General features: G+C 45.0%; 1 long non-coding RNA gene across 1 annotated transcript; it reads left to right on the top strand.

Annotated features, from left to right (window-relative positions):
• On the top strand, positions 11,957-18,044 carry LOC110256975. Its single transcript, XR_002339070.1, has 2 exons — positions 11,957-14,784; positions 17,038-18,044. It is a non-coding gene; the product is annotated as an uncharacterized LOC110256975 (long non-coding RNA).

Raw genomic sequence — 21,253 nt, 5'->3', positions numbered from 1 at the left:
CTCTGGGTAATGGCTTTAAAAAAAATGACAATCATCAATTAAAAATTCAAAGTAACAAGAGGGGCAAAAAATGACCTACCTACCTACTTACGGAGGAGCAATGATGGTTAAGAAAGAACACGGACTCTGGAGCCTGAAGCCCTGGGTTTGACTCTTAGCTCTCCCACTTGCTGCCTGTGCCACCATAGGAAGTGTCTCTATACTTGGCTCCTCATCTGTAAAATGGGGGTGATGATAGTATCTACGTTTTAGGAATCCTATGAGCATTAAAGCTGTAGATGCATGTAAAACACTTAAGATAGTCTTGATACTATATATATATATATATATATATATATATATATAGAGAGAGAGAGAGAGAGAGAGAGAGAGCAAATAAGGGGTGGGGGTAGTTCCTTGGTGGTCTAGTGGGTTGGATTTGGCACTTTCCTCATTGCAGCCCAGATTTGGCCCCTGGTCTGGGGAGATCCCACATCAAGCCACTGCATGCTGTGGCCAAAAAAATTTTTTTTAAATGAAAGAAAATAAGAGGGAAACAGAAATAATATTATAGTAACAGGATCATATTATGCATACTTTTAAAAATAATTCAAAACACTAGGTTTAACATTTGGTTTTACCTAAACTTAGCAGAAGAAAAACACTCAGGTGAAACTGAGCTTCAAATATTAGTTTCTGTATGACAAGATATATTAAGTGTTCCGGGAGTTCCCGTTGTGGCTCAGTGGGTTAAGAATTCGAATGGTATCCATGAGGATGTGGGTTTGATCCCTGGCCTTGCTCAGTGGGTTATGGGATCTGGCTTTGCTGTGGCTGTGGTGTAGGCTGGCAGCTGCAATTCTGATTTGAACCCTAGCCTGGGAACTTCCGTAAGCCGTGGATGCGGCCCTAAAAAGACAAAAAAAAAAAAAAAAAAAGATATATTAATTCCTAAAAGATCATTTGATTAAGGAAAACAAAGATGATGAAAATCAACTGAAAGTTTGAGTGGATAGTTTTTTGTTTGTTTTTGGTGGCACGTAAGGCGTGTTGAAGTTCCTTGGTCAGGGAACCTGTGCCACAGCAATGACCCAAACCACTGCAGTGACAACCTGGATCCCTAACCCACTGCACCGCAAGAGAACTCTGATTTTTTTCTTTTTCTCTTTTCTTTTTTGGCCTCTCCTTGGCATATAGTTCTTGGGTCAGGGATCAGATCCAAGATGCAGTTGTGACCTACCCTGCAGCTGCAGCAATGCTGGATCCTTAACCTACTGTGCTGGGCCGAAATTGAACTTGGCTCTGCGCTACAGGGACACTCCAGATCCTGTTATGCAACAGCAGGGACTCTCAGGGTTTTTTAAATTTTTACATTTTTTAATTGAAATGTAGTTAATTTACAGTGTTGTATTAATTTCTCCTATATAGCAGTGATTAAGTGTGTGAGTATGTGTGTGTGTGTATATACATATACATTATTTTATTTTATTTTTTTGCCTTCTAGGTCTGCACCTATGGCATATGGAAATTCCTGGGCTAGGGGGTGAATCAGAGCTAAGGCTGTCTTCTGACGCCACAGCCACAGCAATGCCAGATCCGAGCTGTGTCTGTGACCTACACCACAGCTCACGGCAATGCCGCATCGTTAACCCACCGAGGATGGAACCGGCATCCTCATGGTTACTAGTCGGATTCATTTCCTCTGAGCCACAAGGGGAACTCCCTATACATTCTTTTTCAAGTTATTTTTTTCCATGATCATCTATCATAGAATATTGAATATAGTTCCTCATGCTGTACAGTAGGATCTTACTGTTTATCCATTCTATATATAATAATTGCATCTGCTAACTCGAAACTCCCACTCTATCCCTCTCTCACCCACCCTCCCCCTTAGCAACCACAAGTCTGTTCTCTATGTCGGTGAGCCTGTTTGTTTCATAAAAGCTCATTTGTGTCATAGTTTAGATTCCACATATAAATGATACATGACATTTGTCTTTCACTCTCTAACTTCGTTTAGTATGATTATCTCTAGGTCCATCCACGTTGCTGCAAAGGGCATTATTTCATTCTCCGTATGGCTGAGTAATGTTTCCTTGTACAAACGTACCACATCTTCTTTACCCATTCCTCTGTTGATGGACATTTAGGTTGTTTCCACGTCTTGACTATTGTGAATAATGCTGCTGTGACTGTAGGAGTGCATGTATCTTTTTGAATTACAGTTTTCTCTGGATATATGCCCAGGATTGGGAATGCTGGATCAAGTGGCAGTTTTATTTTTAGTTTTTCTGAGGACTTTCCATACCGTTTTCCATAGTGGCTACACCAACTTACATTCTGGGTGGGTATTTTTGATTGACTTCTCTCGAAGTGATTAGATGTTTTGATGCTGTCATGTTTCTTCCTTTCTCCCAATTTTTGATGCTTCTATTATTTTAAATTTGTTCGGGTTTATAGCACCTACATTCTGATTTGCATTCGTATATTTCTCCAGAGGTTGAGTCCTCTGGATTCAATATTTATTGCTAATCCTCTTATCAAACTTTCTTGTTACTAATCCTCTAATTTGATCAGTTTCTTGTCGGCTCTGTTTCATGGTCAAGTAGTTTTTTCCTTGCCTTTTCCCTCTGCAGAAGGACTCAATGCTATTTTCCCTGAATTCCTTCATATTTGAGACTCTGACTCTTACCTCTCCATGTGCAGAGGACTGCTTGCTGAGAGTAGTATTCCTGAGTCATCTTTTCTTTCCTTCAGCATCTTTTCTTCCATTACCTCTGGCATCATATGTTGCTATTTCGAAGGTGAAGCCAGCTTCATCATTTTCCTCTTGTAGGTTGCTTGAAGAGTTCTTTATTTCTGAAGTCTTTTTTTTGTTTGTTTGTTTGTTTGTCTTTTTGCCATTTCTTGGGCCACTCCTGCAGCACATGGAAGTTCCCAGGCTAGGGGTCCAATCGGAGCTGTAGCCGCCGGCCTACGCCAGAGCCACAGCAACTCGGGATCCGAGCCACGTCTGTGACTTACACCACAGCTCACGGCAACACCAGATCCTTACCCCACTGAGCAAGGCCAGGGATCGAACCTGCAACCTCATGGTTCCTAGTCGGATTCGTTAACCACTGTGCCATGACAGGAACTCCTATTTTTGAAGTCTTATTGATGGTTTTATATCACAGTTTCCTAGTGTAGAGTGAACCCTTTTTTATTTTATTTTATTATTTATTTATTTTTCTTTTTAAGGCTTCAGGTGCAACATATGGAAGTTCCTGGGCTAGGGATCAAATTGGAGCTACAGCTTCCGGCTTACACCACAGCCACAACAATGCCAGATCCAAGCCATGCTTGCAGCCTATACCACAGCTCACCACAATGCTGTATCCTTAACCAACTGAGTGAGGCCAGGGATTGAACCCACATCCTCATGGACACTAGTTGGGTTCTTAACAGGATAAGCAATGAGGGGAACTCCAGAGTGAACCCCTTTTTAATCTTTAAATTCAAATGTTCCTTGAGTTGGGAGAAATTTTTCTTTATTATGTCCTCAAATATTTTTCCAGTTATCTTTTTTGGGGTGGGGAGGAGGCTTCTCTTTCAAATAAAGACACCACTGCATCCTCTATTTCTATTCCTTTCTTTATAGTTGCTTTAACCCTTGTCTTGTCCCCCTCTTTTAACTTTTATTATCTCAAGTATTTCTCAGATGTGTTTGTTTCATTTGGGGAGGAGGGGATTGGTCTTTTCTGTGCTTTTATTTTTTCTCATCTATAGAAAGTGATGTTGCTTTGGTTCTTAATTGTTCCCTTAGCTGTTCAACCTCTCCTTTTATCTCATTCTTTAGCTAGGCCTTTCTTCTCCAACTTTAGGCTCATTGTATGTTTGTCCCTGACATTTACCCAAGAGACAGTTCCCACCCCAACACCAACAGTATAGCTTGAGGATAGAGAAGAAAAAAACAAAAAAACAAAAAAACAGAAAAAAGTTAAATGACAATCAAAGCCCTCTATTTGCTCAAGATGAGTCACCAAGCCATCAGAGGCTGTGGATGTTGAGAAGACGGAGGCATTGGTGGTTGGTGCTGAGGATGTTCAAAGGGGATGGGGGCTGAGCTGTATTGCAGGAGAAGCTGCTCAGGACAGGGGCACCATGAATCCTCTAGTATGTGAGGACTGGGCAGGAGAGGGCAGAGGGTGGTCAGTGGAAATGGCAGTGTCGGCTGGGGCCACAATCTGGAGGGGTCCCCTAACACAGTGGTTTCATCCCCTGGCTTCAGAGTCACACAACCTGGGTAGAGGTCTTCACTCTAGTACCTGCTACCTAGGTGACCTTAGGCAAGGTGCTCGATCTCTCCGAGCTTCAGTTTCCTCATTTGTAAAATAGGAATAATAATACAAACCATTTTGGACTTCTCTTGTGGCTCAGCAGGTTAAGGATCCGGCATTGTCACTGCTGTGGCTCTGGTGGCTGCGGTGGTGTGGGTGCAATCCCTGGCCAGGGAGCTTTCACATGCTTGCAGGGGCAGCCCCAAAATAAATAAACCACCTTGTAGCACTGTTAATGAAGCTTAAGGGAGATAATTAATCTAAAGGCAAGGCGATTTGCACATTGTAGTAAGTGCCCAGTAAATGGCGCCTATTACTGGGGAAGGCTTTGAGACCCTAACTAGACTGTGATGTCCTTGGACTTGGAAGGGACTGTGTGCTATTTCTCATTGTAGGCCTAGCACAAAGGAGATGACTAATAAGTATATGATGAATTAATTTTAAAAGTTAGGTCGTATTTCACTACAAGTAGTAGAAACCCTAACTCAAACTGAATTAAGCCAGGGATTGGTGTATTATAGGTCAAATCCAGCCTGCTGCTTGTTTTTATACAGTCCGTGAGCCAAGAATGGTTTTTACGTTTTTAAATGTTTTTGGGAGGCAAGGAATATTTCAAGAAAATTGAAAACTTTGTAAGTTCAAATTTCTTTCTTTTTTTTTTTTTTTTGTCTTTTTGCTATTTCTTGGGCCGCTCCCGCGGCATATGGAGGTTCCCAGGCTAGGGGTCTAATCGGAGCTGTAGCCACCGGCCTACGCCAGAGCCACAGCAACGCGGGATCCGAGCCGCGTCTGCAACCTACACCACAGCTCACGGCAACGCCGGATCGTTAACCCACTGAGCAAGAGCAGGGACCGAACCCGCAACCTCATGGTTCCTAGTCGGATTCGTTAACCACTGCGCCACGACGGGAACTCCAAATTTCTTTTTTTTTAAATTTTTTTAATTTTTAATTTTTAAAATTATTATTATGATTTTTTGTCTTTTTGCTATTTCTTGGGCCGCTCCTGCAGCATATGGAGGTTCCCAGGCTAGGGGTCCAATCGGAGCTGTAGCCACTGGCCTACGCCAGAGCCACAGCAGCGCGGGATCCAAGCCGCATCTGTGACCTACACCACAGCTCACGGCAATGCAGGCTCCTCAACCCAATGAGCAAGGGCAGGGACCGAACCCACAATCTCATGGTTCCTAGTCGGATTCGTTAACCACTGTACCACGACGGGAACTCCTATAAGTTCAAATTTCAACATCTATAAATAAAGTTTTATTGGAACACAGACACATTCTTTTTTTTTTTTTTAGGGCCACACTCACAGCCTATGGAGGTTCCCAGGCTAGGCGTCGAATCTGAGCTGTAGCTGCCAGCCTACACCACAGCCACAGCAATGCCAGATCCAAGCTGCGTCTGTGACCTACACCTCAGCTCAAGCCAACGCTGGATCCTTAACCCACTGAGTGAGGCCAGGGATTGAACCTGCATCCTCATGGATCCTTGTCAGATTCGTTTCCTCCATGCCATGATGGGAATTCCTCATTCATTTATGAACTGTGTGTGACAGTAATTTTTTTCTATCAGGGGCCAGAGAGTAAATATTTTAGACCTTGGGAATGGTATGTCCTCCATTGTAACTATTCAACTCTGCCGTTGTAGCATGGAAGGAACCACAGGCAATAACCTTAGGAGACCTGAGGACAGGAAACACTTACCTGCGGACAGTGAAAAATTGGAAAGGCACCTGGACAGGAAGCCAGGTCTCTTGGGTTCTAGGCTTGACTCTCACCAACAAATATTAGGACTTTGGTCAAGTCACTTAACTCTTCTTGGTCTGATCATCTGCAAAACTAAAGGGTTGGACTAGATTTTGAAGACCTCTTTTAGCTCTGAAACGTCTCTTTTTCTACTTTGGAATCCTAGTGTAATTACCTGAAGGTGTGGGTAGCAGGTAGAATACTTCAGTTACAAGCAAGAGAAACCAACTCTAGTTTCTTCAAGCACAAAAGATATTGTCACAGAACTAAAGGGAAAGCAGAAAAACACAGGTTTAGAGAGAACAAGAGCCAGAGCAGGTCCTGGGTTCTGGCAGCAAGAACTAAGCAATAATCTCTTCAGGAGACTGCAGACTCAGTTGAACTCTGATCATTCTCAAGAATATTCCAGATTGAAATTCTGATATGATGTTTCTAGTCTAGCTTAGAGGTATATAAAAGAACTGCCATGATTGTATCCAAAAGAAAGGGCTTTTTCCCAAAGCCAAATGAGGGGTTATTACTAGAAAAAGGGGGAATAGATATTGGGCAGATGTCCGTGACAGACTGAAGGGCAGAGCTGTTTAATGCTAGACATTGTAGTACGAGGAGCCAACAAATCATTCGAATAAGTCAAAATGGTAGTGAGTCCTTTACTCATTCTCTCAGCAAATGCTTAATGAATTTGTGAACGGAGTTTTGGAGGACACCAAAGAAATAAAATAATGACCTGTGAAGTCGGTGGGAAAAAATGCTTGGATTTGACTCAAGATGATCTGGGAACAAAATCATATTCCCTTTTAATTTGAATCATTAAAATATATCGGGGCATATGCAACTGCAGCTCATTATAGGGAAGATGTTAAGTAATTCTCTAATTATATGTATTAGACTGTAGGCAGAGGATCCGGAGACAAGTGACTTACCTCACATGTCAAGGGGCAGAGCTAAAAGCAGGACTTGACTTCCCGACATGAATAACTGTTCTGAATTGGCTGCCTAGCAACCATGGCCCCCATTCAGGAGCTGCTGCCCTGTGAGGAGCCTTGGCACCTGGCTCACCCGCTAAGGGCAGGAACCGGGTCCTGTGCCTCTGTGTCCCCCTGGGGCCTCTCGTGGCACTTGGACATGCAGAAGGTAGATACTCAAGCAGGCTCTGCCTCAGAGCTTGCACAGAGGACGCTGTGCCTGTCTCTGCTTTCGATGCAGGCTTGAGCTGAAGGGTATTGAAAACAGCTCTGGCTGCTGCCACAAAAGCTTGATCTGGGAGCATAGGAAGCAAGACTTATTTCAGAGCTAGAGGATTTCAGAGACTTTTTCCAACAGGAGGCTAAGCTGTAAGCGGGGGTGTCTGCGTCAGGTGGCTGGCTCATCCATCTCAACGTGTGCAGTATTGCTTGTGGCAAATAATGAAAAATGAGGACCTCACCAAGAAAACTCCTGAGGAGTTCCCATTGTGGCTCGATGGTTAACAAATCTGACTCGCATCCATGAGGACGCAGTTGCATCCCTGGCCTCGCTCAGGGGGTTAAGGACATGGCGATGCCGTGAGCTGTGGTATAGGTCACAGAGGCGGCTGAGACCTGGTGTTCCTGTGGCTGTGGTGTAGGCTGGCGGCTTCAGCTCCGATGAGACCCTTAGCCTGCAAACCTCCGTATGCTGCGGGGAAGCCTCCCCCCCCCCAAAAAAAAGGAGAAAGAAAAAGGAAACCCCTGAGTGCGAGGATCTCCACTCAGCTCTCTCCTTTGCCATGGGAAAAAGCTGGCCTGTGTTTCGAACTTTGCTCAGAAGGAAGTGTTTCTAGAAATTTGTCCCCCATCAAGTACGTGCGCCCGTGTGTGCTCTTGGTTTGAGAAACGTTTGAGAAACTTTACCAGCCAGTGTGATTCACCTTCAGAGGCTCTGAGCCAGGACTTTACTGGGCTGTCAAGGGTTCCACAGCGCCCTGGGCCCAGGAGGCTCCCCTCTCAGTACCAGCCCCACTGCTGGATCCCAGAAGGCTGCAACTCTGAGGCAGGAAATCATTGAGTGAATACAATTGCCTCTTCTTTTTATTGTTAGTTACCCTTCTCTGAAAAGGGGGGTTTCGGTGACTGCTTTTTCTTTCTTTCTTTTCTTCCCTGAGGCGGTCGGGTCTGTTCCTCTAGGCCCAGATTTGTGGGATGGCAGGAACTTCCAGCTTCAGCTTCACAACAGTCTAGACTGTCTCCAATTATCTGAAGCCTGTTGAGAAATCCTCAAAGCTAAATTAACCCCAGCTCACGTATGCTTAATAAGTTGACATCACTCTGCCCTGTGAGGAGCAGAGGGAGAGTGCTGGCGAATCAGAGGCTTTATAGATCATCACATAGCCAAAAAGATTGGTGCTCTTGGAGAGTATGTGGGGTTGGTTCACCCCCACTTTTCTTTCTTTTTTTCTTTTTTTTTTGTCTTTTGCTTTTTAGGGCTGCACCTGCAGCACATGGAGGTTCCCAGGCTAGGGGTCTCATCGGAGCTATAGCCGCCGGCCTACACCAGAGCCACAGCAATGCGGGATCTGAGCAGTGTCTGCGATCTACACCACAGCTCACGGCAACGCCGGATTCTTAACCCACTGAGCGAGCCCAGGGATCAAACCTTCATCCTCAAGGATACTTGTCAGGTTCGTTAACCACTGAGCCACGACAGAAACTCCTCACCCGGATTTTCTTGCCTCTGTGGCACAAATATGATGTTGCTTTGTTTGTATGTTTGTTTATTTATTTTTTGTCTTTTTTGCCTTTTCTAGGGCTGCTCCCGCGGCATATGGAGGTTCCCAGGCTAGGGGGTCTAATTGGAGCTATAGCCACTGGCCTACACCACAGCTCACGGCAACACCAGATCCTTAACCCACTGAGCAAGGCCAGGGATCGAACCCACAACGTCATGGTTCCTAGTGGGATTTGTTAACCACTGCGCCACGACGGGAACTCCTGATGTTGCTTTGTTTAAAGAAAGATTTTTTTGTTCTTGAATTTGAACATCAATCAGGCCTTTGCACTTGCTCCACAGTCCTTGTCTCATTATATCCACGTAACTGGTTATTTTAAGTTTTATTGAGCTATAGTTAATTTATAAGATTGTGATAGTTTCTGCTGTACAACAAAGAATTTTAAGATTAGTTAATTGATAATCTACTAGCAAGGCTAACTCTGGTTATTTTATACCCCTCCTTTGCCCTCACACCATTTTCCATTTCCACTGCCATGTCACGTCTATCTCCTGCCTTGAGCGTGACAGTGAATCCAAGGTATTTATTAATAAGCCTATTTGGGCGGACTTCCTCCATGCCAGTTTCCCTGGCAACTCCAGTGGGTTATTCAGAGGACTTTCTTTCTTTCTTTTTTCTTTCTTTTTTTTCTTTTTTTTTTTTTGCTACACTCACTGCATGTGGAAGTTCCCTGGCCAGGAATTGAACCCACGCCACAGCAGCGAGCCAAGCTGCTGCAGTGGCAATGCCGGATCCTTAACCCACTGCACCAGAGGGGAACTCCTCAGAGAACTTTCCAACTCGGCACCTTTAGCTACACTTCCCTTATAATCCCAGATTCTCCAGAGAGCCTAGGGCACCTCCTCAGCATCGTGGTTTTCTAATACTCACTCAAAGGCAAACTACAGGAAATTAATTTTACTTCTACCTCAGCTGGACTTCAGTTGTCTTCATGTAGCCATAGAGATTTAGAATCACACAAATCTGGAGTGATGATGAAGAGTGTTATAAGAAAAGCCCAGACAGAAGCGTGGCAGCAATATCAACAGTGATTGTGGTCTCTGATGGGCTGTCCAGATGCCACTCTCACCACACTTGCCCTCCGGAGCCCGCCATCTGTCTTACTGTGTGCATCTGTCCTGAGACAACACAGGATCTACTCCTTCTAGTTCCCATCTTCCCGCCCCCTCCACAGTCCCCTTTTTCTCTAAGAAGTTTCCAAACTTTTAAATGTCAAACCCATTTTAGACGGTGATTCAAACACCAGGAACATCCAAAGAATGTTTAAAGTTTCCATTCATCAAGTGGCTTTGAGTTAAGAGCAGAAGTTCAGGCAGGACACACCCAAGGCTGTGGCTGGAATCTGTAGCCAGACCTGGAGGTTCATCAACTCCACAGCTAAGTGCTTTGGAGGAGGTTCGAAATATCAGCCTGAGGGTTCTCCAAGGCCAAAGGTGCCTGAAGGAGAAAGGAGCAGCAATGAGAAGGACGCATGTGTAGCTGATTCCGGGACAGGCTGGTATCCCTTCGCTCTGGCTGGATGTTTCTCTCTCTGAAGTTGACCCCACTGATAATTAACATTCTGTGCAATGGGGCTTTTGTTTAAGGCGTTTTCCCCTAGGAAAGTTGTGAGGAGGGTTGGAGAAAAGGAAAAAATTTCAGAAGGGATGAACCTATGGAAGAGAGAGCCGTGGAAGGCAGGGGAATGCAGGACTATGCTTTGTGCTGTGTTTTGCTAATTAAATCAAAACCTTTTTCCAGAGCCTGATTCCAACTTATCGTTGTTACATTAGAGGGCAATCAGCTCCTACATTACAAGAGAAGAGAAAAAAAAACCCCCTCAAAACTCAAATCTTGTTCCAAAGCTCGTCAATGCCTATGTTTCTTTATTTAGTTCCACCTGAATTGGCGGCCACCATACATCTGTGAATCTGTGAAAACTCTTACATTTTTTAAAATTGAAATGTAGTTAACATACAGTATCATGTTAGTTTCAGGCGTACTGCATAGTGATGTGACATTTGCATACGTTATGAAATGATCACCACAATAACTCTAGTAACCATCTTTCTCCATACAAAACTATTACAACATTATTGATCATATTCTTTTCTTTCTTCTTCTTTTTTTTTTTTTTTTTAGGGCAGCACCTGAAGCATATGGAGGTTCCCAGGCTAGGGGTCAAAGTGGAGCTACAACTGCCAGCCTGCTCCACCCACAGCAATGCCAGGTCCGAGCTGCATCTGCAAGCTACACCACAGCTCACGGCAACACCGGGTTCCCTGACCCACTGAGCAAGGCCAGGGATTGAACCCGCGTCCTCGTGGATACTAGTCAGTTTTGTTTCTGCTGCGCCACAAGGAACTCTCCCTGATCATATTCTTTATGCTGTAATCTATGAAAACCCTTACTGTAGTGTCCGGAGCCCTGCTTGTAACCAGCCCAGTGAGATTATTAAAACTCACCCAAGGGCTGCAGACAATTAAAATAATGATGTGCAGCTTCACAAATTGGCCTGAATGACTCGGGTGATACCAAAGAGGGAAGGAGGATTTTGAGTCTCTCCAGTAAATCAGCTTTAATGAGCCTGTTCTTCGCTTTTCCTGCCATCCTTCCTAGTTATAAAATGAAGCTCCCAAGATGAGGTGAGGTAATCTGAAAGGACGATGCCACCCCCAGACAGGATGGCCCACTGTCTAAAAGTCGCATTCCCCATCTTATCTCTGTTGTTTCTCCTGAACTGAAAAGGTCAGCTCGAATGAGGTATTGCATATAACCTTTGCAGTTTCCATTTGATCCTCTAAGGAGGGAGGAGTGGAATCGGTTCGAGTTGTGAGAAAATTCAATACTTGCTTCACAGCTCTCTCCTCCTGATCATGGGGCGTTTTCCAACCCCTTGGAGAGTCTGATTGATTAAACAAGGCTTATTCCGAGCTTGAATCAAACATGAGTTGAGGAGTTCCCGTTATGGCTCAGCGGGTAACAAATCCGACTAGGAACTGTGAGATTGCGGGTTCGATCCCTGGCCTCACTCTGTGGGTTAAGGATCCGGTGTTGCTGTGAGCTGTGGTGAAGGTTGCAGATGTGACTTGGATCTGGCGTTGCTGTGGCTGTGGTGTAGACTGGCAGCTACAGCTCTGATTGGACCCCTAGCCTGGGAGCCTCCATATGCTGCAGGTGCAGCCCTAAAAAGACAAACAAACAAACAAACAAACAAAACCATGAGTTGAGGGCTGGGGAGGTCCCCAGCTGTTTGAAGGACCACCTGTTTGAAAAAAAAAAAAAAACTTGAAAAAAAGAGTAAAAGAGTAAAAGGATTATTTTAGGGATAGAGCTAGCCCAGGCAAGGTACCATCTTAAGGGAGTAAGCTGTACTGAATTAGAAACAGGTAGATTAGCTTTTCTTGAAAATATCCTTCCTAAAGATAATTAAGAGGAAATGCCTGGCATGATGCATTTCATATTTGGTGCAAGTGAGTCTGGAGACAGGGAGGCAATTCACTGAACCCACGTACACATCAGTTAACTTTGATGTTACCACCCAATGTATACATACTATACAGATTACCATAAAGCCTTCCACTGGCTAATGTGTCTCAGTGATCTGATAGACTCTTTGTGTTTACACTTTTGTTTTAAATCACTGTCTTGTTCTGAAGTACCACAACCATCATCCCTACCACATCTACCAACAAAATCTCCAACTCATCAGTAGTTTATTCTAAAAACAGAAATTTAAAACCAAATATCTGCTTTATCATCTTACCTTTTAAACTGCTATCATTGGACATGCTCACAATTCCTAATAAGGAAAGTAAAGATTGGTTAAACTAATTATTAGGTTAGAAAAGGGCATGTCAAGATTGGCCCACTCTACGAAAAATGTGACTCATTCTCAAGTTATATGTGTGTATGTATATGTGTGTGAACAATCTTGTTCTCATACCTCTAAAATGTCCACTGAGTAATCCAGGGATTTTCCCCTGTGATTTCAGAACAGAGCCTTGTATACAGCAGGTGCATTCTACTTAACTGCACTGTATTGAGCATCTACCAGAAGGAGTAGGGCAAATAAGCCTCACAGTCAAGGTTATCCTCAAAAAACTCTTCATTGGCTTATGCAATACAATACAGGGACAGTTCTCACTGTTTTTCTCCAACAGTGGATCTGATTGCTGTTTTGTTTTGTTTGTTTTTGCTTGGGAACCAGATGAATCAGCTGGCTCTGATGTACCCCCAAACACTTTTCTTTCAAAACTAGCCTTACATTCAGCCCCACCTCTAAGAGGTGCAAGGGAAGTAGAACCAGCTGAGCCAACATCAGGTCCGTCTCCTCATCTCGCTGATTCTGGGGCCTGTCCTCGAGTGAGTGGGTGGTTGGAATGTCTACACTATTCAAAGTGTTATTTCTTTCTCTTTCTTTTGATGGGGGAGAGACAGGCCAAGTGCACATAGTTGAATTTGTATCATATGATATGTTATGGCTCTACAGTAAATATTTATTGAATCAATAAATATTTGAGATGTTAGTAGGTATTATTTGATTCAGTTGCTCTGCTAACTCTTGTCTGAATATAAATTATTTTTCTTCACTGAGAAAAATCAATGGTTCAAATGGCTTTTAGAAAGAGCAAAAAATGTGAAAAAGACTAAAAGAAGAAATTACCAATCACTTTAAGAAAGAAAAAAACCCCCAAACCAAAAACCCAGTCAGACTGCTTAGATGAAAGCCTTGCCATAAATATTCTAAATTTCTTAGGGGTACAATATATAGCAATACTGGGAATTTTAATACCATCACTAATCATTTGAAATACTCTGACATCCTTTCACTGTAATATTTGTGTATTTGGTGGAAACGTTTTGAAAAGTCATTCCACTAGCCAACAAAAGTCATTTTATAGTTATGATGTAATTGTAAGGTAGTATTTCAGGGCTGTCAAGATCAAAGACTTGATATATGACTTACAGAAAAAAAAGTTCAAGAGAGGCCCCTCCAAACAACCTTTTAAAGGAACTAACCAATAGCATCTCATCTTCTGTTTTCTTTTGGCTTTTAGAACTGGAATCATACAAAAGATACATTCTCCAGAGGCACACGAATTAAAATTAAAGAGTGAAAATAAATAATCCTAGATGAAACTTTTCCCTTTGATTTAAACAGTGAGAAATTATATATATATATTCAGTGTATTGGTAATAAAAATAGGGAAACTGTAGTCAAATTGCGAATTGGGCTCAAAATGAAACCTGAAAATGAATGTCATGAAAACTACTTTAAGGTTATTGCACTGGCTGAAGGCAATTTTTTTTATGCTTGTACAATATATGTCTAGTTTATCTTCTTGGCCTTATAAGCCAAAACTAGAGATTATCTTAAAGAATGAAAGTCCTTTATGTACAATAAAACCCAAGTCATCATATAAGTTTTTCTACATTTTTGCTTACTGACCACTGCAAGTTCAGCTATAAACAGTGAATAGGGTCTGAGTGGACTGAGTGGATGAATTCAGAAAGTTGTTTATTTTCTCCATTGTCTAAGGTGGTAAAGAAAAGAGACATCAAATGGTAATTCTCTCTTGTAGTACTGTCTGACTGCCCCAAGCTAAAAAGGGGAAAGACAGGAGTTCCCTGGTGGTTCAGTGGGTTAGGACCTGGCATTGTCACTGCTGTGGTTTGATCCCTGGCCTCAGAACTTCTGCATGCCATTGGCATACCCCTCCGCCCAAAATAAACAAATAGGAAGGGGAAAGACAGAAATCCAAACAGCATTTGTTCATGTATGAAGCATTTTTAAATGATGATTTTTAAAATCATGATCTACCAACCTTTTAAAAGAAAAGTAGGGAAAAGTGTTTGTGGTGCTTCCCTTCCTCCTTCTGGATACCTCAGAGTAGGACTCCAGGCCAGCATCCTTCATTTGTCTTTCTTGACAGATTTGGCGGAGAACTTCTTAATTTTTTTGAAGACAATGGATCCCCGGGGGTGGAAGAATCAACAGAAGATCACATGTAAGTAAAAAAAAAACAAAAACCAAAAAACAGCTCAATTAGGTTTTTTTCTTTCAGAAAGATAGTACATTGGCTTTTGCGGCTGAAAAAAAATGCCTCCTCCAATGAAAAACCCAAATTGGTTCTATGGGATATGTCCCCACTGGGGTCTTAGATACGCACTTCCTTTTGGGATGTTCTCCCAAGCTTTCCCTATATTACTTGTCAGTAAAGGCTCTTCTGGAGTTCCTGTCATGGTGCAGCAGAAACAAATCCGACTAGGAACCATGGGGTTGTGGGTTCGATCCCTGGCCTCGTTCAGTGGGTTAAGGATCCTGCATTGCCGCGAGCTGTGGTGTAGGTCACAGATGCAGCTTGGATCCCAAGTTGCTGTGGCTCTGGCGTAGGCCGGAGGCTACAGCTCCAATTAGATCCCTAGCCTGGGAACCTCCATATGCCGCGGGTGTGACCCTGAAAAGACAAAAAAAAAAAAATTGCAGGAGTTCCCGTCGTGGCGCAGTGGTTAACGAATCAGACTAGGAACCATGAGATGTTGCGGGTTCGGTCCCTGCCCTTGCTCAGTGGGTTAAGGATCCGGCGTTGCCGTGAGCTGTGGTGTAGGTTGCAGACGTGGCTTGGATCCCGTGTTGCTGTGGCTCTGGCGTAGGCCGGTGGCTACAGCTCCGATTCAGCCCCTAGCCTGGGAACCTCCATACGCCGCGGGAGCGGCCCAAGAAATAGCAAAAAGACAAAAAAAAAAAAAAAAAAAAAAAAAATTTTGCAAATCACTTCCCATCCCCTCTCACTCCTTATCACCTGAAAATGAATGTCATGAAAACCACTTTAAGGTTATTGTGTTGGCCGAAGGAAATTTTTTTATGCTTGTAGGATATATATCTAGTTTGTCTTCTTGGCCTCATAAGCCAAAACTAGAGATTATCTTAAAGAATGAAAGTCCTTTATGTACAATAAAACCCAAGTCATCATATCAGTTTTCCTACATTTTTGCTCACTGACCACTGCCACCCGTGGGCCCTAAAAAAAAAAAGACAAAAAAAAGCTCTTCTCTCTCACTAAGCACAAACCTGTTAATAACACAGTTGTGGCAATAATAATAGTAATACTATTATTATATGTAATAGTAATACTAATACATATAATACTATGTAACCAGCACAACAGCAGCTGCCGTTTGACGGGGTCTATCACCACGGGTCTGGCACCAACACTGGCCACCTGCCCTTGAGCGCCGATTCGGCTGATGGTCACCATTTTTGCAAGTGGGGAAACTGAGCTCAGGGATGTTAAGTAGCTTCACGTTTCGTAATAAGGAAGAAGGAGAGCTGCAGTTTGCACCCAGGTCTGACTTGAAACCCACTCTTCCGTATTCTTGTTTTCTAATACTCTAGCCAACCCTGATGGCTATTTCTCAGGGTGGAGGTGAGGGAGGAGCCAAACACATGGGAAGAGGGCATCTGGGAATTTTTCAGGAAGACTGGAGAATAAATGACTGGCACTGTCCTGGATGTTCCTCTGATAAACTTCGAAGGCCAGGTTCATTTGCAGGTGTATCCTCACTGGCGGACACCTGGGAGATGCCCGGAGATACCAGAAGCCCATTAAACTTGTTCCGAATTGAATGTCAAAGCCACTGCCATACCAACAGTCAGGGCTCCACAGTTTCTCCACAGGAGGGGGCTAAGAAATGGCAGTCAGGTTGACATGGGGCCTGGGGGGACTGTCTTGGAGTGTATCAAGGGATGGGAGGCTTTGGTAGCCGTGGTAGTAAATGGTGATGATGGTAACTCACGGCACAGCAAAGTCCTCACAGGACCGTTCATTGTGGCGACCGAGTACCCGTCCCGGCGCAGGGATGGGTCAGTGGTCTCACGGCTAGTGAGGCACCTACCTCCGACTGCACACATCAGAGGGAGTCTGTGAAGGCCTGGAGGGTTTGGCTGGATGCTCTGGCCTCCTCCGTCAGCTCTCTGCCGCCAGTGGTGCCGCAGCTGGGCTGCTCAGGGTGTTTTCGGCTACGCGATGACAGTGTGATGGAAGAGTCATCTCCTCACAGCCGTGCAGCCCTGCCAGCCCGGGAACGCTCCCGTGTTTCGGCTGCTCTGCTGAGAACCCACCCGGCCTGGTGGGTTCCACAGATGGAGGGGAGGGGAGGGCGCCTTTCCCCATGCAACGTCTTAGCACATTCATCAAAAGCAAAATAGGAGCACATTTCTCCCAGACAGAAACCTGTGTCAATGACATCTTTCTCTTCAGCACAGGGCCATGGCCAAGTCCAGCTGGACGTGGACCCGCCGGCCCCACGTCCATGGATGTAACCCAGCAGAGAGCAGAGGATGTAGGAGATAAAGTTTCTCTGTTCGGGAAGAGATTGGAAACCAGCTTCAAAGGAAAGAGAGGGGCGTTGTGGTTGAGGTTTGGGTCTCTGAGAAAGACATCATTCCAGCCGAAACACTTAACAAACCAAACCCACAGAATGGGAAATTCTAGACTCTTTGGTTGAGAGCACCTGGAGCGGGGGTCTTACTGATCTTTCTCCTCTGGGCTGCAACACTTTCGATATGTCTCTCACAGCTTCGGCCTGGATTAAGCAAGGCCTTGCTTCATTCTCGGGGGGTTTCTTCTCTGCAACCTGACCACCCCTCGCCAGGCTCTAAGCAGTTTAAATCCAGAGGCCATTTTTCCCTCTCCCCTGGAATCCATCTGAGTTATGGCAGGTGGCAGCATATCCTAAATGGGGATGTACTTGACAAACCCGAGTTCCCTTGAAGACTCCTGCATCCTTCTCAGAGCCCAGCATTGTGGTGGCCTGAGGCAGAAACTCAACAAAGACCCATCGAATGAACAGGCAATAATTGACTAGAATGGCTCTCTTCCTGGCCAGTTGGAAAACTGAAATCCCTATGGACTGCTTCCTGTTTTGCTACACCAGCCTCATTTCTGGAAGAAGGCAAGGTAAGGAGAAAATCAGACGAGAAAGGACCACGAAGGCAGGGTCTTGAATGCAATCTTTCCCTGAGAAAGAGAAGCTTCGGAACAGGAAACATGCCTGCATTTTCTTTCTCTCCCAGGCAGCCTGGTTATTGTGTTTCTAGGCAGAAAAAGAGATACTTCCCAGAGCAGCCCAGAGAAGAGGGTTCAGAAAATCTGGGCCTCCAGGTGCTTTCAACCAGAGTCTATTGGACTTTTGACCTTTTAAATACTACAAAAAAAAAAAAAAAAGTTTTTTGTACCTTCTCATTTATGAAGTATATCCAAGTGGGACAAACCGAAAATAAAATGAAGCCCGTCCTTTGAACAATCACGCTTGCTCTTAGAAACCTGTAAGAATTTATGCCCAAGTTTCTGTTTTATCTGTAACCATAACTTTGTTTTCATTGGAAGTTCCTCCAGCGGAGGGTAATTTAATTTTGTCAGTAACCAGACACATTCTGTTTAGATTTGGAATCCTTTTAACACGGGAGCTTTCTATCCATCACCCGCCCCAAGCATGTTTGGGTCACAGGCTCTTTGAGAAAGGGGCTCTCTGCCTATCGATATGGCGTGGTGGCCAAAAGGGACGGACCATCTTATCAGCAGCAGCTTCCCCGAGAGAAATATCATCACTGTCCATGTGTTAATTAGCAGGGAATGGTCCGGCCACAGCTCTCCAGGGCCACGTGGCCTCCCCCCGGCCCCCAAGGCCCAAGGCTGCCTCCACTGTGACCACCCCTCCGACCCTGCTGAGGGGGGGGAGAAGAATTCCAGCAACAGTGAAAACATCACTTTCCACTCCATCACGAGAAGCCAAACACAGAAACCGTATTCAAAGCGTTCTTTGTCCACAAGATAACGTTGGGATCGGAAACTCGTTTAGCCAGATTCTCTTGTTACAATTTACGGCTTCATCAGGTGGGGGCAGGGACAGGCACCATCTATCCTTAAAATAAGAGCGGCGGATTCCCACAGGAAGGTCTGCAACCCCAAATGGGTATTTAAAAAAAATCCCTCATCTGCTGGCACCTCACTCTCCGGTGCGGAACGCATCCCTGCGACCTGCTGGAGGGTGTTCACCTGGGGGAGGGGATTTGTGCCGGGAGTAACCACAGGCCAACAGCCCGGGACTTTCAAGTTGGAGAGGAAAAAGGGATCCAGGAGCAGTCCTATGCAGAATACCTTCCCTCCCAGGGAGTAAAGGCAGGAGCAGGGTTGGGAGGGATGGGAAGAGAGGAAGAGGATGGGTAGACATCTCCTGGCAGTACGGGCCTGGGAGAACAATCGCCTTTGTTCAAAGCAGGCTGAGAGAGCTGCTTGGGAAGTGCAGGATCTGGAGTCAGGGCAGGTTAGGGCCTGTGTGTACACGTGAGGTCTCCTGGTGACCAAGGGCCCAGGTGGGTGGGCCTGGAATGCTGATACTGGAGCCCGGCTGAGGGGGTGTTTTGGCCAATTATCTGTCCACCTCCACCCAGAGTTCCTCCTGCTTCTCTCTTGAAGCCCCCTTGAGCAGGGGGGAAGGGGGAATGGAGGACAAGCTGGGGTTTCTTGCCTTCCTGGGGAGAGCCAGGTTGGCTGCTGGGGACAGACTGGGATTCTGACTGCCCGGTGCCAGGGCTCTGGTCCTGGATGGGTCACGATCCCCTGAGGAGCGAAAACAAAACCAAACACATTCCTGGCCCCCCTAAGATCTTTTGAATCCAAATCTCCATGGGGATTAGGCTTGAGAATTTGTGTTTCCAAAGCTTCCCCATAGTTCTCATGCGACTGGTGAGGAAACTTATGACTTGTAAGGTACCTTCTAGCATGAATACAGTCTTTGTTTTGTTTTAAACCTGCTAATGCATATGAACCAGTTGGGAATTCCAAATCCAAAAACTGGCCAAACTTCTAAGGGGCCTGAGCGAGCGGACCCCAGGGCAGACGCCTCCAGTTAATGCCTTTCCTAAAAAGGGTTTGGAGCAAGCCATTCACCTGGAATCCTTCAGACTTCTGGTCTCCCTGGACAACGACCTGAAGCGTCATCAGGCTTATGTTTTCAAGGTGTCTTGGAAATGTCAGGCCATGGCTGATGGCAGGTCCAGATCAGCCACTGGGAGGTAGGAGAGATGGGAACTGTGAAACCAGGGCCATGCTTCTTAGTGCAGGATGTTCTGTGCAGCCTGGCCCCTTCAGCCTCCATCTCCTCCCACATACCCCTCTTGGACAGGCTCTTATTTATGCACTCTTCTCGTTTGCTTCAAGTGGATCTTAGGGTTGTATGCATTCTTGTAAAATATATGTCATTGTCTTATTGATTGACTCACTCAAACAAGTATTTGCTGGGTATCTACTATGTGCCAGGCATTTGGGGATGCATCAATGAACAAAACCATCAGAGATCCCTTGCCCTCATGGAATGTATATGCTAACAAGGGATGAAAACCAATAATCTATAAGCATAAAAATAAGACAATTATCAGAATGTTAGAGGGGTGGTAAGTGCTATGGGAAAACTAATGCAGAAAAGGGGTATCAGGAGTGCTGATTAGAAGGAGTTAGACCAATTCCAGTGTTAAATTTTCTGAAACTCTAGTTTGGGTTTATGTAAATTGTATTACTACACATTTCATGTTGTCTTTTATTTTCTTTTTTACTTAACACCAAGTTTTCAAGTGTTACATGATATTCCACTGTGTGTGTTTACCATTCCCATCTACCCTCCCAGTATGGATACTCTGATTGCTTCCAATTGCCCATCGCCATGAACAGTGCTGCAGTCAGCATTCAACATTAGAAAATGTATTTGGGGTTTGTACCCACGAGTGGATTTGCTGGGTTATGAGGTCTGCCTATGCTTAATTTCATCAAATGTGCCAGATTACAGAGTTGCTGCAACAGCCCATGCTCCCATCAGCATGTATGAGGGCCCCTAAATCCCCACACCTCTGCTGACACTTGGCCTTCTCTAGCTTCCTGGATTTTTTGGCAGAGCATTCTGGCTTTTGGTGCCAGCACTCTTGCTGAAATACTGTTCTGCCATTGCTATCCATGCCTCGTCCTTCTCTGGCTCCCTCAGCTCCCATCTTTATGTCACCCGCCTTCCTTCTGACCATGAGCACTTCTTGCTGCCTTGCTAGGCAGTTTATTTCTCTACTTTCAAGGCTCATTCCACTTGGACTTCATATCCTGAGGTCAGAAATCCTAGCTCTGGAGTTCCCTGGTGGCTCAGTGGGTTAAGGACTTGCCATTGTCACTGCAGTGCTCCATTTGCGTTGGATCCTTGGCCCCCGGAATTTCTGCATGCCCGACATGGTCTTAAAAAAAAAAAGATTCGGGAGTTCCCGTCGTGGCGCAGTGGTTAACGAATCCGACTAGGAACCATGAGGTTGCAGGTTCGGTCCCTGCCCTTGCTCAGTGGGTTAACAATCCGGAGTTGCCGTGAGCTGTGGTGTAGGTTGCAGACGCGGCTCGGATCCTGCGTTGCTGTGCCTCTGGCGTAGGCCGGTGGCTACAGCTC

This window comes from Sus scrofa, chromosome 15 (assembly GCF_000003025.6).
Source record: "Sus scrofa isolate TJ Tabasco breed Duroc chromosome 15, Sscrofa11.1, whole genome shotgun sequence".
Lineage (NCBI taxonomy): Eukaryota > Metazoa > Chordata > Mammalia > Artiodactyla > Suidae > Sus > Sus scrofa.
This window is presented reverse-complemented; position numbering and strand designations above follow the sequence as displayed.